A 16,218-nucleotide genomic window follows, 5' to 3' on the forward strand; every position below is an offset into this window, starting at 1 on the left:
GGTAGCAGGGAGATTTGGAGAGTCTGGTGCACACCCTAGTGTCTGGGAGCTCCCCCTTCTCTTCCCTGAGATGCCTCAGAGCCTGCAGCTTTCTGTGCAGCCCCCGGCATTGGGCAGGCAACCTGGAGAGCCCCTGAGATCTCCTTCAGAGCCTCATGCTGCGGTTGCCCCACCTCGTGGAACCCCTCCATCTCCAGACTACCTCTCACCACCCCGCACACCACTCCCATCACCCTTCACCCTCTCCCCGCCTTCCCTCCACTGGGTCCTCACAGCTCGGGCCAGGTGCTGCCTCTTAAAGCCCATCCGTGACTCCCCAGGGCTGCTGTAATAAGGACTCACTGGGGTGGGGTCCTGGGACCCTTCCCCAGCCCAGCCCAAGCCTGCTCTGCACCTCCCCCAGCCACCCCAGCCTTCCTGAAACTCCTCACTCCTGCCCCCGCCACCCCAACCCCACCTCACGCCCACCCCAGGGCCTTTGCCCAAGCAGTTCCCATTGTGCCAAGGGCCTTCTCCATCTTCCCCTGCTCCCTGGCTCCCTGAGCATACCCTCAGTGTCACACCCCAGAGAGGCCTTCTCCCACTGCCCTAACTTAACTGGGCAACCCCCTGCACACACACCGTTCTCTCTGTCCCCACCTCTGCAAGCCTTTCACGGCCTGTCATCGTTCGTACACAGTTTGCTTGGATCCACGACACCCACCCCCAGTCCTGGGCTGGACAGTCCATCAGGGCAGGGCCACCCATACCTGGCACACCACAGGTGCTCCCTGAAACTCAGTCCCATGATGACCCCAGCTAGTCAATCCCAGGTTGCCAGTTACGAAATTGGCTGTTCTGGCACACCTGTTTTTCACTCTGGGTTCCTCTGCCTCCTCCCTAGGAGGCCCAGAGCCCCGTCTTCCCTGGGCCTCCCTACAGAGGTGCTTTCCTTCTGACTTACCATGTTCGGAGCATGTCACCTTCCAAACGGGTGTGCACTCAGAAGGGAACCTGAAGAAGGGGGCCTGTGACTCATCCGATAGGGTGATGTGGTCATGGTGTGATATCAGGCACTGGGCGGGCCAGCTGGAGAAGGTGGGCATTGTTCTGGACTGGAGGGGAGCCCCTTGTCCCCCACCATACATAAGAGGTGCCTGTGGGACATCCCCACTCCACGCCCCAGAGATGGCCTCCAGGGTAGGCCAGGAGGACAGGCACAGCATGTCTCTCCCCAGGAAGGCACCATTTGGAGTAATCAGTTTTTTAATTACTAGTAATTAAATGTGTGTAACCTGCCCAGCTGCCACTCCAGGAACTGGGACAGAACTCCTGGGGGTGCACTGGTCAGGCACGTGCTGGGGGTGGCAGAGCCCATCTTCAGCCACCTTGGCACTTAGGAAGGTAGCTGGGTGAGTGGCGGTAAGTGTGGGTCCCCAGGTGCCAGAGAGGTGCAAGGGGCCTCAGGGTGGGCCACCTGCATTTCTGTCTCAGGGGTCCCCAGCCTCCTTAGGGCCTCTTTCCATTTATCCTTTAGCCTGGAGCAGCAGGATGCCTGACACAAAGGCAGGTGCTTGCAGGGCTGGCGGGGTTGGGGAGGGTGCGGGGGGGGGGGGCACCACACAATTTCCTCCCCTTCAGCTTCCCAGGAGCCAGCCCTTCCGGAGGGGGTCCTCCTAGAGATTCCCCCAGGCCGCCACTCCCCAGAGCAAAAAGCCCCCTCATCCCCCAGGCCCAAGCACTTGGTTAATTTAAACATTGGTGGAGTATCTGCCATGCGCAGCCATCCCTCAGGAGAGCCCAGGCCCCCCACCTCGCTGCCCCCACCAGGTTCCCAGAGAGCCAGGCTGTGGCCGGCCCTCCAGGTCAAACCCGTTCTCTCAGGTTTCACCCTGTGCTCTGTCCTTGGCTCCCTGGCATCTCCCTCTCCCTCTCCCTCTTGCTTTCTCCGTCTCATCCTTCTCTCTCTCTCTCTCGACTTCATCTCTCTCCTGCCCCCTACCCCCGACTTTATCTCCCCTTGGGAGCTTTTGTAGAACAATTAAAACAGCCTCCTTGTTTTCTTGCAGTGCCCATTTGGGGAAGGGGTGCCACCAGTCCTGGGACTCCAGCCCCACAGAGACAGAGACACTTAGGGTCTCCCAAGGGGCTCGAGCTTCATGGCTCCCCTCCACCTTCTTGCTGGAATTCTCCCCTTCTCTGGGTCCAACATCCTGCCCACAGGGGCTTGTGTAGACTCCGGACAGACAGGAAGAGGTCTCCAGCGGGCCATGGGGACAGATGGAATCAGGGAGGGCACACTCCCATCTCAGTGGCTTCAGAAAGGGGGACGTGACTCCTGTGTGCCTCCCTGGGGATGAAATCCAGGAGGCCTCAGGGCCCCTCAGGGCCCCCCTGGCTGGGCCACCGGCGTGCGTCCCCCGCTCCAGCCACGTGTCCCTCATCTGTCAAGCAGGAATGGTGACAGCTCCTGTCTTCAGGTTCACGAGCTCGGAGAGCCCTGTGCTGGCTGATAACACGGGGTTAGTGCATGGATAGCAGGACACAGGGGAGGCTCCAGAAAGCTGTGAGGATGCACATGGTGATAGTGGTTCCTGCTAATTCCAAGGGAGAGGACTCTCCTGCCTCACCTCGTCTCCATCCCCGCAAGGATGGCTTTGTCCTGAGGACAACTGCTACAATAGTAGCACACTGCCATACCTGCCCGGACCCTGGGTAGCCCACCAGTGGGTCTGAAAACAGCCCCCTAGGAGTCACTGTGGTCCCCAGGCCCCTTGTCTCTGCCCTGCAGTACCCCAGGGCTCAGGCCCAGCTGGTCAGGTCTCCAGGAAGTCCTTTGTCCTCTGCCCCAGGGGCTGTTTGCTGGGTATAGTCCTACAGCCTGTCCTGGCACCTGCTCCCTGGGGCCCTGTGGGGGCAGGCGAGGTCGGAAATGTGCTCCCCAATGATCTGGCTCTTACCTGAGTGCCTGCCCTGTCCTGGGCACCACCCTGCCTTTGCAGGACTCAGCCTCTTGGGAAGATTCAGGAATGAGCCATAGGGAGCAGGCACTGGCTAAACAGTGTGGGCCCAACACACAGTCCTGGGCAGTGGGTGGTCAGAGGAGGAGTAGAAAGGGGGTGGTGGGGGAAATGGGCGGATGCTGGGGCGATCTGATGGGCTTCCAGGAGAAGATGGGTCTTAGATTGAAGTCTTTGAAGAATGGGTAGGAGCTTGGTTGGAGAGAGACCATTCTCAGCAAAGGGAACAACCTGGGTAAAGGTGGGAAGGAGGGACCCGCCACGGTGAAGGGCAACCTGGCAAGAGGGAAAGGTGAGAATGTGGGGAGTGGGGAGGCTGGATGGAGTCTGCTTCAACACACCTACCCACCAGCTTGTCCTTACACATAATCCTGGAAAGCCAGGGTTTGCAGGGCATGTGGTGCGGGCCATCCCCAGGTGGTCATGGCCGGGGGGGACGGTGCCATGTGCACAGACTGGCCACCCTGTGTACATGCGCAGGTGCCTGGCAGGCAGGCAGTTCCTTCTTGAGCCCCCATATACACACAGGCTCCCTACCCAGGGTGGGCAGGAGCAGGCCTGGAGGCTGAACACAAAGCCAACCAGAAAGCCCACAGCTCAGACCCTTAGACTGCACCCGGGTGCCATCTCGTGGTTGTCTGGAGCACTGCACCCTCTGAGGTTTCGGGCTTCTTGGAGCCTTTGGGATGTCACACCCAGAAGTGACATCCCTGGTCCTCACACACACAGAATCATCGACGGCCGGTCATGACACAATGGCCCCAACCCAAATGCACACAGGGCCTCGCAGCAAAACTCCAGCAGTTACACATGGACACAAACACAGCCATTCCTATTCACACTTCTTTGTACCTCTTTTCACCAAATACAGTTTGGGAAATAAGGGTGGAGAGCACTGTTTTAGGCCAGCACAGGCATAACAGCGCGCACCTTCTCTGGGTCTGTGCTTGCTCTCGGTCTGTTTTTAGCACACCGTCCTTTCTCTCCTGGGGTCTTCCTGCGCGGCTTCAGGCTCGCCCGTCTAGCTGCTGCTCACGTGGTTTCAGGACCTCCTCCTTGTGAGAACTGGGGTGGCTGCCCAGGCAAGCCCCTCTGATGCGCGTGCTCTCGCCGACATGCATCTGCCCTGGGCACCACACGGGGAGAGGATGCTGGGGCCCATCCTATCATCCATCACATTATAACCCAAGGGACTTCCTAATAAGAATGGTAAAAATTGGTCAAATGAAACACACTTTCTTGCATTGGTTTGGTCCCATGAGGCTCACAACACATCTTTACCTACAGCAGCTCAAACACTAGCTATTGCTTCCCCCCATATTTCCCAGATGAAGGCACTGAGGTTCAGAGAGCTTAACCTGCCCAGGCTCACAAGACCAGGAGCAGGCTGCAGGGACTCCAGCCTCCCTCTCCTGGACTCTGGCCTGTGCTCTCTTAGGAGAAGGGAACAGGGGCCCCCGGGGGCACTGTTTCTAGTCTGAGATGGGGGGTGAGCATAGTGAAGAGTGAGGGGCCCACATAGATGCTCACTCCTCACTCCTGCTCTGCACTGCCTCCCGGAGGCTTCCCCAACCCTGTAAGGCAGGGACACTTCCCCCACAATAGAAAGCAAAATGTGGGGGCGGTTATTCTATGAGAGGTGAAGGCTGCCCCTGGAGCCAGTTGGGGGAACAGCCCTTGTGCTCTCCAAGCTAAGACTACTCAGAGAAGGTTGCCATCTCTGAGGGGCCCCAAGGACGGCTGGCGGGGAGCGAGGACTTGGGAGGAGGCAGAGAGGTTACCATGTGCCCCTGTATCTTGTGTCCGGGTGAGTGCACGTGGGCACACACTGTCCAAATTCCTCTATGGGTGCAAGACGGCCACAGCCTTCTCAGGACAGAATAAGGAGGGATGGCTCTAGGGGGCTAGGTAGAGGGCGCTGGAGGAGGAGAAATATCCCTCCATCCTCAGAGTCTCACACACCACGCATGCACGTGCACGCGCTGAGCACCACAGACCATGCAGTCTGCAGAACGCATTTATGAGTAGACCACAAACAAAGGGAATGTGTGCATCCTGGCAGAGAGCCCCAGATCGGTCAGAGAGGTATGGGATTAATCAGGGCAGACTTCCTGCCGGAGGAAGTCTTGATCCCAGTGGTCTCGGGAATCCATTAGGGAAACAAGGAAAGAAGTGCCTGTTGGGAGGCAAGCATTGTTGGCAGCTCCGTGTGACTATCTCATTTAACACTCAACAACTCTGACTCATAGGAGTTATCACTTCCCTTTCTATGGATGAGGAAACTGAGGCTCAGCAAAGTCAAGCAACCTGTTTAAGGTCACACAGCCATTAAGTGGCAGAGCCGTGATGGAAATCTTAGCCTTTCTGGCTCCTCGGAGCATTTTCTGTCATCATCAGACAATCCTAGGCAGAAGGAACCTAAATGGTTGTTGGGTCCAACCGAGCATGCACACAGACGGCAGCCCCGGGATCTGCAGGAACTCACACCCCCACCAGACAGGTGGCCTGGGCCCTTGTTGGAGCAGGAGATGCTCCTGCTACATGCTGACTCCCGGAGCGGGGTGAAAACCATATACTCTCAACCCACTGCTTTCTAGCGCTTTGGAGACAGTGATGTCCCCACCCCTGCTCTAACCTCCTCTTATAAAGTAGCTTCCAGACACCCCCCTAAATGTGAGTCCAAATGGATATTCTTATCTTGTGTCTGAGAAATCCTGACAGACCTCTGCCCAAGGATCTCTATCCGGCAGGCCTTGGTGTAAAAGGTGGGGGACACTTACCGCTGGGGCTCATTCTCAGGCCTATGGGATGGGGGACAGGAGAGGACACTCAGCTCGGGAATACCTGTTGAATGGATGCATGAATGAATGAGCCAGGGAATGAATGAATGATCAGCCACAAGACCACTCCCTGCTGAATCCTCTTCCTGCTCTACGGCTGGCCCTTGATTCTCCTCTGGAACTCCCCAGCCCGTGGAGCACAGCCCAGTGCCCCATGAGAAATGCGGTCATGCTGCACCTGGGGCCCCCCTATCTCTGTCACTCGCTTGAGGGACCCCCGCTCAGCGGTGCTGAGCCCCACCCCGCTGGCAGGGGCATAAGCCCGAGAGCTCAGAGAGCTGAAAACCAGCTCCACCCTCCCAGCAGATGCGGCATTTGTGAGGTCAGAGTGGCTGCCCCAGCCTGGACGCTGACTGTGTCTCCCGAGCCTGGGGTTCGTAGGAAACGTGTGCCAGGGCCGGGAGTGGCTGCGCCTTGGGAAGCTCAGCACAGACCTTCTCCCCTCCACCTTCTCAACCCCTCGCTTGCTGCCATGTGTTCATTCACTGGCATGAGCACAACCGTGTGCCTGCACAGAATACACGCCGGGAAGAAGACCTCCAGGCCCTTGCACACACATGACTGTACGCACAGGCACACACGTGTCTATGTGTCCGGTTGCAAGGACCGTCACAGCCAAGCTCAGATGAGCAGTCTCCCCACGCCCAGCAGACGTAGTAAAGGGATCCATCTAGGGGACAAACACTCCCCCTCCCCACACTGAGGTAGTGGCTTGGCAGCAGGGTAAAATTTATCATCATTATCCTAATATCATCTCTAGACTCGACAGTGGCAGCAGCTAAAGAAAATACCAAGGCTTAACTTGGGGCGCGTGGGAGAGAGAGGCAGAAGATAGGAAATATGATTTATGATGGAAATCAATGCAATCATAATACTCTGTGCTTGTACAATTGGGCTGAGCCTTCTGTGCCCACAGGCCCACTTCAGCCCTGCCTGTCAGAGAGTGTTGGGGACTGGGGGGCTGGGGGGCCGGGGCCAGGGTGAGTGGAGGGGCCCACAGGATAGGACACTGCTCATCTCCTTTCCCAGCCTTCGTCCAAGAAGGTGCGGGACACTGTCCAAAGAGGAAGACGGAAGGCGGCAAATTAACCTATGTCAAGGCAGCTCTTGGGCACTATAGCCCGCATGGCTTATCCTGCTCACAGCACTGCCCTGTGGAGATAGAGGATTCTCTCCTGCCTTTTCAAGTCCATGAGACTGGGGCACTCAGTGACTGAGTTAAGGTTACACAGCTCGTCACGGCAGAGCCAGGTGTGCTCTTCCCATGCCATCACGTGGCCCGGTGTGGAAGGGCCGTAGCGGGCTGCCCATTCCCTGTGGTGTGAGCAGCTGGGAGAAGGCTCCACCTCCCCCACAACATTCCCCCTACAGCCTCGCCCATCTGGCATCCAGAATTGCACCATTAGTGATATCCCTCTGAGTTAAGTCATAACCTATTCAGTTTATACAAGGTGGTGGTGGTGACAATGGTGATGGTCACCGTGATGGTCTTCCAGCTGGGCTTGTCATTAACATAGGGCAGGGGGTCAGGGTAGAATACACACAGCCCTTGCATGGTGTGTTGGAGATAAACTTATTTCCACTTCACAACTTTCTAGAAGAACTGAACCAAAAATTCTGCACCGTGGCCTGGGAGACTGAGAGTGGGTAGAGCAATCTGTCTTTCTTCCTGGTAGATTCAGACAAGAGCATGATTCTGTCACTGAGTGGAAATCCCTTCAGTCTGTGATGAGCTGCTTATGCTAAAGATGGGGGTGGGGATGATGGGGAAATGAGCCCCCACCTGAGTTCTTGCCCTGGCCTGGGGGGAGGGGGTAAAGCCCTAGTCACAGAGGGCACCCCCCGACTGGGGCATTTCCCCCTTGTGTCCTCCGAGAACAAGGCAGGGTTTCAGTGAAAGCGGGAGTGAAAAAATGAGTGAGGGGACGAATGAATGCTGCTGGAAGCAGATCTCCTGGCTGCACAGCGGGGAATGAAGTCAGAGCCCCGTGAAGAGCAGCCAGGAAGGAGAGGCAGGTGTCTGGGGACCAGAGGCTGCTGGTGCAGGCGCTTTGTCAGGGTGAGGCGGAGCTCAGCCCTGGAAGCTCTGAGGCCAGGATGGCTCAGGAAGGGCCTTCAGCCGGGCTTAGAAGGGGGCAGAATCCCTAGTAGGCGCGCGGCCGCGGAGGCAACGGCCAGGGGCGAGACTCGGTGCGCGCGGAAAGGGACGCAGGCGACAGAGTGCGTCCGCGGCCGGCCAGCAGCAGAGTGGGGCCGGGGGACGCCCGGCGGGGGGTGGGTGGCCGGGGTACGGGGAAGACAATGAGATGGAGAGAAATGAAGCGGGACCCGGCCCAAAGCCTGGGGTGGCGGGGCCGGCCGGCGGGGCAGCAGGGCCGTCGGGGGTGACAGCTCTGGCATTTCGAAGGGCACCCGGGGGCCAGCGCCTGCCTTGGCGAGACCTCGGGAGCTCGATAGACTTTCCAGACCTAATTAGTGTTTAATGGTCTGGAGAGACGCTGCATCCGCCGTCACCGGCCGCACCATGCCGTCCAGCTTCAGATTCTTAATTAACCTTTAAGGAGATGGTCGGCTGGTGGCCGCCTGGGGAGGCCACGTGCATCCCCAGGGGCGTGCACGCGCCAGGGCCCACGGGCTGTCTGGGACACCGCCCCACGCAAGCGTCTGAGCGTGACTCCAGCCACCCCCCACCCCCGCCCCGAAGCAAGCTTTCAAAAATGCTCGCGTGCACTCATTCCCAACCAGGTGTGGCCGACTGGGACCACCAGGTCGGGGGAGGCAGCGCTCTGAGCGGCTCAGGAGAAAGGAAAGCGAAGGAGAAACGCAGCTATCGCTAGCCGCAGCCGTTAGGGGGCGCCGTCTGGCAGGGAGGCCCGCACGGAGCAAGGCCACCAGGGCCCTAAGTGTGTGACCGGGATGCAGGGGGAGGCGTGGGCGGCCACGAGACTGAGGGGGATCTCGACCCCGTGGAGGAAGTGGGCTTTGGCCTGTGGGCAAGGGGAGTCCCCAAAGGGTTCCTGGCCGTTCATGGTTCAGAAGTGTCCTGCTTCCTGCAAAGAATGTGAAAGCAGGCAGGATGAGGGGACCATCCAGGCAGAGGATGGTAGTGCCTGGAATAGGGTCGGATTCCAACCTAAGGGATCCGAAGGTATTGGAGTGTGTGAGCTTGGCCATTGGTGGTGGCAATGATATTCCTAAAGCCAGACGACCCACAGAGGGAGACAGGCCTCGGGCTGGAGGTCACGCGTGCCTGTAGGACAGCCAAGGGAGAATGAGCAAGAGGATCCAGAATGTGACTGGGAAGGAGGTTAGGGATGCGGTGGGAGGTTTGGAATTGCCTCCAGGAGACTGCAAGTTGAAGAGAAGGGGATGGGTAAAGTCTCTGATGGGAGGGAGGGAAGAGGGGAAGGGGCCAGCCGCAAGTGGGAGAACCCAGGTGTTGAACTCGGAAGAGAAGCAGAAGGCACAGTGGAGACCCGTTGGGGGCGGGGAGTCGGGCACCAGCGTGGAGAGCAAACCCTGCACTCCAGAACCCCACCTCACCCACCCCCACCCTAAACACACCCCACTCCACATACCCCCTACCTCACACAACACACACATCACACACCTTATGGACGCACCGCAGTCAGCCCCACACACTGTATACACTTACTTGCACACACTCACATACAAGTCCCAGTCACCCACTCCCTCACACATCCACATTCTTGCACACCCATTCACCCATCCACCCCCTTGCACGCTCTCCAGCCCTTACGCACACACCATCACACTCACACCTAAGCCTGACACACTTTTGTGGGCAGCGTCTATGACCCAGAGACCCTGGCGTGTTCGGGGAGGAGGGGCCATGATCGATGCTTATTAATGAAGCTGCCCCAGAGATGGCTAATTGATGGCGGTGTGCGGCTGTTGTCTGGAATTTAACCTGATTCATCATTTAGCCTGTTGGAGGCTGGAGAGCTGTGTTAATTAATGCCAGGAAAACAGACTTGGATGAGCTGGCGGTGCAGCCTCATATTAGAAAAGGGAGAGCAAGGGGCAGAGGGAGGGAGGGGGAGAAAGGGGGGGAAGAGAGAGAGAGAATGATTAAATCTAAAGCTCAGAGACAAAACAAATTCCAAAAAGCAAATGTCGGTGCCATTTCTAGGATGACTCAGGCTTGTGCTTGGCCGGCACCATCAGGCTGTGGTATGGGGATTAAGAGCAATTTCCTCTAGATTTGTCATTTACTTGGTGTGGGCTTTGTTTTGTCCTTTAACTTGGCTGGGGACTGACTCTTCGGGCCTCCCACTGAGCCCTGTGAGACAGGAGGAGGGGTCCCAGGTGAGGAGAGGGCGGTGGGGAAGGCAGAACTCCTCTCCTGGTCGTGGAGGGGACGCAGCTTGGCAACTCAGTCCACAGTCCCAGAGGAACCTCCTGGGGCAGGGTAGGTGGGGAAGGAGGACTCACAACACCTGACTCAGGGGCAGGCCAAAGGGAAATGCCGACAGGAGAGTGGGCCTTGGATAACAGGCGAGGGGCTCTGTCCAGCCTCCAGGGCCAGGGTGCTCACTCCCCTTCCCAGTCCTGCCCACTGGGTTTTAAGAGGCGCAGGGTCTAAATCAGGAAGGCGGTGGTCCCCCTGCAGGCTGGGAGAGATCAGATCCAGGCGGAGAGAGCCCCATGAGGCCCAGAACTCCACAGCCAAGGGGCCTAGAGAGGTGTAAGTTCTCAGGGGAAGGGCCGGTAGGCTGCTGGGAAGGGAGGGCTGTGAGCATGTTTTGATGGAAGAAACCGATTCTCAGGTCGGCATAGCTGAGGGCAGCCTTATACATGGCCTTGACTTACCTGGTGGAGCTCTGGTACCTGAGTAGATGAGGGGAAACAAAAGGAGGCAGGTTAGGGCTGGAGACGAGTCCTCTGTAATCGCTAGAGCTGACCAGGTTGGATTTAGGACGCCCCTTGCAGGATGGAGCCCCCACCCCCACCACTGTAGTGTGGGAGCAACTACTGAAGAGCTGAGGAAGGGAATTCCATGTGAATGGGTGGCCGGGGCTGCCAAGTATGGGGTCATGTGGCTGGGCATTTAGGGACTCGGTTATGCTGCAGCACTGAGGGCAGAAGGTATATGGTGCACGGCTGGGGCACAAGAAGGGGGCGCTTAAACATCATTTCAGCAAGGCCCTTCTGCAGCCTGGTTGTGAGCTTCTGGAGGGAAGCGCCATGTCTTTGAGGTTTGCTGTGCCATCCTTAAGCCAGAGAACAGGGGCTGGGCCACAGAGGTGTTTAGTAAGCACTAGATGGTTGGAGGGATGGATGGATGGATGGATGGAAGGACAAACTTAGTGGCCCATCAAAGCAATGGGCTCCAGGGGCGCCTGGCTGGCTCAGTTGGAAGAGCATGTGACTCTTGGTCTTGGGGTGGTGAGTTCAAGCCCTATGTTGGGTATGGAGATCACTAAAAAATTTTTTTCAATAAAGATAAATAAATAAATAAATAAATAAATAAATAAATAAATAAATAACAAAGCAATAGGCTCGAGAACTGGTGGGCCCAAGTAGAAGAGGACAGACCTGGGGCAGGTGGAAGAGAGATTTTGAGAGGGTAAGGGAGGCCATAAGTCCCTGAGCTCAGGGTGTTAATGCCTCAGGAGAGCATGGTCTCCCACCCTCTGCCATCAGCGCCCGATCTTGCCCCGAGGTTGTCCAAGAGTTCAGTAGAGTCCAAAAGAGCCCGGGGGTAGGCGGTGGAAAGGAAATCAAATGTTAGCTAGTCCCTCAAAAATGATGGACATAGCCACTAAGAGAGAAGGAGAAGGGGAGGTGTGGTGAGAGGAAGGGAAGAGAAAAGGAGAGAGAAGACAGCTGTGGTTCATTTATTGAGCACCGACTGAATGCCAGGCACTCACCTGAGCTCTCACATTAATCCTGCCACACTGTCAAGGGGACTAGGCCTCTAGGAGGTCAAGTAACTGCCCCATCTCATATGAGCAAGTAGATGGCTAGCACTGAAAGCCAGGCCTCCCAACTGAATCTAGGGCTTGTTTCATCCAGAATCATCTATCCGCTGCCATTAAAAAATAATAATAATAATAATAATCACCCCCTCCCCAACCCTGAAGAGGGTTAGCGACCCAGCCTGGCTGCGCAGGTTAGTAAGCTTGGTTTCCACAGCAGCAGATCTTAATTAGGACGGCCCGGGTCCTCCCACCCTTGCCAGGCAGCCCTGGCTTGTTTGTGGGAGCAGGTGAGATGGACAGGGGGCTCAGAAACAAAGAGACAGGCTGCCCTTGGCTGTGTGCACCTGAGGGAGCCCTGACAGGTGGGTAGGGGCACGTTAGCCCATCTCCGCGATTTCTCACTGATTTCTCACTGTATCCGTCCTGTCTGCCGAACTGCCACAGCCCCAAGAAGCATCTACCCCCACAGATGGCCCCAACGCCGGCCCCACAAGGCGGGGGGGGGGGACAAGGGAAACCAAAAAGCTGACTGGGGAGTCCCTTCCCCCTGGAAACCAGTAGGAGAGACCTTTGATGGCCCCCGATGGTGGGGGCTGGGGGCGGCACCTCCTTTGTTTGTGCCAACTCACCCCCTGCCCTGCATGTGAAGGGAAGGCATTCTGTAAACTTGGATTGCAGAGCAAGGAGAGGGTGGAGGCTCGGAGAGGGCTAGGAGAGAGAGAGAGGAAAGCAGGGAGAAGGGGAGGGGGCAGCCCCAGGCAGCCCCACCAATAGGCTCTGTCAGTCCTCTGCCCGCAGCTCGCTGTTCGCTGGGCACTGCAGAGCAGAACAGCCTGTTGCATAGCAACTGCCAGGGCCTGTTTGTGGGGGCTGGACCACGGAGGCTGCGCGGGCCCGCAAAGGGGGCTGCTGGGAGGGAGGCTCCATGCCCCACCCGCCAACTCACCACGTGCACAGAGCTCCCCACCCCGCTGTGCCTGGAGCACCAGCTCCGGCTCAGGCTGCACCCCCTGGAGAGGGCATCCTCTGCCCCGCCCCCCCGCCCCCACCGCTTCGTGTGCTAGGATTCAACGGTCTTCTCCCCCGCGCTCCCTCCCAAGTGGAAGGCGCACAAGGCCAGGCTGGGGCTGGGACTCAGGGACCGTCTGGATCCAAGCTTTAGAGCCAAACTGGGGAAGTTTTACTTCAATCCATCACGTACACGCTATGCATAAGCCTGGACGTCTGTCTTCCCACACATGGGGAGGGGACCCAGACAACCCTGGCCGGTTCGGATCTAAACATTCACCTGGCACTTCTCAGGCATCCCTGACCAGACTCCTTCCCTGAGCACGCCGCCCCAAACTTACTCTTTCTGAACGTGGCCTGTGGGCTCTGTTGTCCCTGCTGGAGACGGACAGGGGACACTGCCCACAACACCAGCTCAGGCCCTCCTGGGGCCACAGTGGCTCCCCCTGACTCTGCCTGACTTCCTGGGCACTCACAGGACTTTCCTCACACTCTCTGGCACCCTGCTAGCTGGCACCCTGTCTCCTCAGCTCACCCAGGCCTTCTGCCCCTGAATGCCCAGCCCTGGTCCATACCCTACCCACGCCGTGACTTTGCTCATCCGGCTCACTTGGATTCCGAGAGGACTGGAGGACATAAGCCACCTCGTGTGATCAGTGTAAGGCCTGGAGCTGGGGAAGGACAGGGCAACTGTCGCCTGCCACCACCACGCCGGCCTCCCAGTTCCCCTCCAGGCACAGGGCGGTGGCCCCCGCAGGTCCGCATACTCTCCCGTTCCTGACCCAGAGCCAACAGGCCCCTGTCTGGGCTGGGTCACAGCCGTGTCCTTAAGGTTGTCAGGTGTCTGTGCTGCTTCTCATCCACCTGCCCTTCATCCCCTTGAGGGCCACTTGTGACAGCAGCAAAGTGAGTCTAGAGGCGATGGCTCAAAAAGTGACAAGTGTGGCTGTGTGGAGCCCATCACGCAAGTCTCCCTCAGGGGGCCACCGGGGCTTAGGACTCTACTCTTTAGACAGGTATGAGGAGGTGAGGGCGACAGTAAAGAAGGGGGGCCTTGTAACCAGCACAGAGACAGGGTAAGGCGGCTCTGTGGGTGACCTGGAGGTGACCTCAAATACTTTGCGGAGGGATGGGCGGAGGGCCTGGGCTGGCCGCCAGCCCCACCCAGGGGCCACTTTTATGGCTGCGCCTTCTAAATTAGAAGAGGGGTGAAGAGCTGACGGGACCTACATGCCGGTTTGTGTCCTGACCCAACAAGAATCAGATGGCCTCCTCCGAGCGGGGAGTGGGAGCAGAACCAGATTTATTAAAAATCTTATCTGGAGGGTTTGCATTTCAATGGGCTGTGGATTTGCATATTTTAACAATAACCCCGGGTTCGTCTGTCTGGTCTGTGCTCACTGACTGTCTCTCTAAATGAGGATCGAGGCTGGAGTCTTCAACAAACCCCTCCTCACCCAAAGGTACCACAACCCCCCCTTGCTGGAGGGGCGGGCCTTTGGGTCAGAAACAGAGCTGTCCAGCAGGTGACCAACTCTGACCTCTGGACACTCCTGTCCTAGGGGCATGGCTGAGGCAAGAGGGAACAAGGCCGGTGATGGGGCGTGCATAGGGTTCTGGGTGTATAGCCGGAAAACAAAATGGGTGTGGGCCTTCCCTCACAAAGGGAAGACAGACATTGAACAAGTAAGTCCACAAGTTGGGATAATAATGGTCATAATCAGGCCACACTGTGGCAAGGCATTTGAAGGAAAGAATGGGAAGCTTGAAGGAACAGGGGGAAGCTGAGGCCTAAGGGAGGCGTGGGAGGTAGCCAGGAGAAAGGGCAGCCTGGGGATGGGCCCCTCACGCCCTGGGAGGGGCGCCACCAGCTGGCCTGGCCAGGGTGTACCTTGGAGAGTGGACCGAGGTCAGAGGTCTCCAGTGAAGGCAGATTGGCCTCTGCACTAACTGCTGGGTTGTCCTTAAGTCTGAACTTCATGGTGACAACAGACAAGATTCCTTGAATTTCTAACCCCTCTCTATGGAAGGAACCACATGTGATTTACTAAGGAGATAATTAAAATATTAATATATTTACAACAAGCTCCAAATAATGTGCACTTCTTCTGCCATTCCCCTGCCATCCCTTCTCACTAGGGGACTGTGGAAGCCGTGGGGCGGAGGCTTATTTTATTCCGAGGTTCCCGAAAGCCTACTATGCACAGGGCATGTGATTCAGAATCTGCCTTCCTGGGGCTTTAAACAAATAATTTCTCCATTAATTGATTGTGAATTACTATTGGCTAAGTGCTGCGCAGGCCAAGTCCTGGCGGAGAGCAGAGTCGCTGGGGAGCCACCCACCTAGGTCCCTGTTATCTCAGGCATGAGTTCTCGTCTCTGTCCATATCGGGTGGTGGCTTCCTCACCCCTAGCCTTTTACACCAAAGGCTGAGAATTCTCAATCTACTCTCCCAAAGTTGCCCAAGGTTCATCTTCAAAAGGTCAGTCTTTAAGTCATGATCTTCCTGTAGCAGGAGCAATGCTGAGAATACCTGCTGGTCAAGGGAATGCCTGGTGCCCGGCATTGGTAGATGGAAAGAACTTCAGGGTGGTGGGGACCCAGATAGGCCTCATCTGTGGGGTAGCTCCATGGGCACACAGACTGTTCAGGCACGTAGGACGCACGCTCAGAAGGGTCACATGTGTGGGATTTAGTGCTCTGCAGTCGCCATCTTGAAATTCTTAAAATTTTCTCTTTGTTCTTATGTTTCAAGTCAAAGAAGTCTGTGGGATGAAGAAGCATGTGTAGGGCTTGCAGCCTCTTTTTTTTTATGGTAATGCAGTATTTTATTTATTCTGTTCATTAATAACTAATACTCGAGAACTTTTATAATATTAATATAACTTAATCTAAAAGAATCAACTTAGTTTACATTTCAATATTGGGTATGAGAGAGAGAATACTTATGGTCAAAATTATTATATAAAAAATTATAGTAAATGCTCGGTGTTAGTCTACATACAATTTAGTTTTTGGCATAAAGTTATTTAGTTGCCAGGAAGAACATTTGGTTTACTTCACTAATAGGAATATCTCTTGATGCTGGGATGGCCTCTTCTTGGTATTTCTTCTGCTGTTGATTTTTAGCATAGTTATCTGTGATTGTATGAATGGAGTTGAGTGGAGAGGTACTCATCGTGTTGATTCCAAATAAGAGTACGTAACCAATTACTATAGTAATGAGGAAGTAGACGGGCAATGCAATTGCCCAGTATTTTTGAGGCCAATAGGTTAATCCTAAGGAGTTTAGCCAAGATTCAGGAATAAATGCCCACACGAGATACAGGATGAAGCCAAATTGGGAGCTTAAGAAAAGAACAAAGCCATAAATCACTCTGGCAATGGCGACGGTGAATTTTCCACCATTTTCCCTGTGGCTTTAG

At 56.3% G+C, this 16,218-nt stretch overlaps 1 protein-coding gene and 1 pseudogene across 50 annotated transcripts in view; one reads left to right on the plus strand and one right to left on the minus strand.

Annotated features, from left to right (window-relative positions):
• The window catches only part of CELF4 (CUGBP Elav-like family member 4), a 294,289-nt gene that overhangs the window by 201,417 nt on the left and 76,654 nt on the right, over positions 1-16,218 (plus strand). The window lies entirely within an intron of this gene.
• Positions 15,819-16,216, minus strand: LOC114205013 (phosphatidylinositol N-acetylglucosaminyltransferase subunit P pseudogene; annotated as a pseudogene).

This window comes from Eumetopias jubatus, unplaced genomic scaffold, assembly GCF_037043125.1.
Source record: "Eumetopias jubatus isolate StellerSeaLion01/CBP00866 unplaced genomic scaffold, mEumJub1_p1.0 scaffold_16, whole genome shotgun sequence".
NCBI lineage: Eukaryota > Metazoa > Chordata > Mammalia > Carnivora > Otariidae > Eumetopias > Eumetopias jubatus.